We start from the raw sequence: 1,536 nt of genomic DNA on the forward strand, positions 1-1,536 counted from the left end.
TACGCTGGCAAGTGGCCACAAGAGGCATTTTAACGTTGAGAAAGTTGTAAACAAAAGTAAACCATTTTTGCTATGTAACATGCCAGAACCATTTCTACAGATCCCCAGCTTTAGGTCCGATATCACTCCCCTGTAGACCAATGTAAGTTTTCTGAAAAGTCCCACATTACATAGCGCCTAGAACAATGGGGCGCAGATACTACTGTATACACAGAACGATACTGCCAAGCACTCTTCCCTGTAACACTGCACAAAAATCTAAGCTATGCAATGGAAGTTTAAAAACCAAAGTGACTCCAACCATACCAGAGGGCATCCCAGAGAAAGCTCCGGAAGCGTTTGTTAAAGAACACTACACAGCAAAGAATTAACTCGTTTTATTTACTTTTGAAATGTCAGTTTTAAATTTTCAGTTACAGAGTCCAGTCTAGCAATGGCAAGCCGAAAGTGTGTTACTGTTTGGTCATTACAATACAGCCCTTTTGTGACACACTGGATTGTTTGGTTTTACAAGGCACTGCAAGAAAATACTGAGAAAAACAAGCCACAACAAATGTATAACTATAGTTCCAATAGTTCTGATAAGCACACTTGGGGGAGAGACTTGGGGGGAAGATGTTTATCTGATCACAATTAACAGAGAAGGTTCAAAAGTGCTCATCTTGAAAGGCTGAGTGATGCTGCAAATGCATAAACAAGAGACATCTGGACAAGAGAACATGATCTGAAGAAATCTGACCAATAATTCTGCCCGTCTGCTGAAGACCAGTGAACAGCAAGAATGTTGTGTGTGCAGGTGCACTTATACCATGTAGTCTGCTCTCCCTCCCTAGGCCTGGATGTGTTCTGCGAAGGTCTTCGGAGCTCAGGTCAATGCAGAACTTCTATAGAATGTACTCAGATAAGGGGGACACAGACAGGTGGTCAGTGGTTTCTCCCAGTTACAGGTGTCCAGTCTTGCCTCTTCCCTCTGCACCCACGTGCAAATGGCTCATCTATCCCCATGCACCAATAGGCTGCATCCCCAGGGAGCAAAGCCCAAGAAAAGGCACTCCCTGTTTAATCAAAGTTCATACAGGCATTTCAATAAGCTGGTGCAATACAAGACCTGAGCCTGTATTTAAACAGCCCAGTGTTTACCTTCACGGCAGTGTATAATTTCATTTCCCATATTTAATTCTTGTCTACAGCAAGACACCTTGCATTTCATTTTGTTTTAAAATATTTCTTTAAATAGAAGCAGTCTCCATGTTTCCATAGGGAGCACAATTAAGCCCAAGAGTATCCTGTGGGTTTAATTTTTTTGGATATAGCTTTGTTTCTGCTGTGGAGATTCAGTGAAACTGCTGTTTATTTTTACACTGATAATACAGTTCTTTACTATGTCAAGCTGCAAATACTAGTTTTGAAAGGAAAAAGGATATTTCTTCACTGCAAAATGTTAGGATTTCCGGTAAATGCAATGTAACACACTCCACAAGATTTTTATTTGGGGGTGTGTGTGTGTGTGTGTGTGTGTGTGTGTGTGTGTGTGTG

The sequence above is a fragment of the Natator depressus genome, chromosome 25 (genome assembly GCF_965152275.1).
Source record: "Natator depressus isolate rNatDep1 chromosome 25, rNatDep2.hap1, whole genome shotgun sequence".
NCBI classification, from domain to species: domain Eukaryota; kingdom Metazoa; phylum Chordata; order Testudines; family Cheloniidae; genus Natator; species Natator depressus.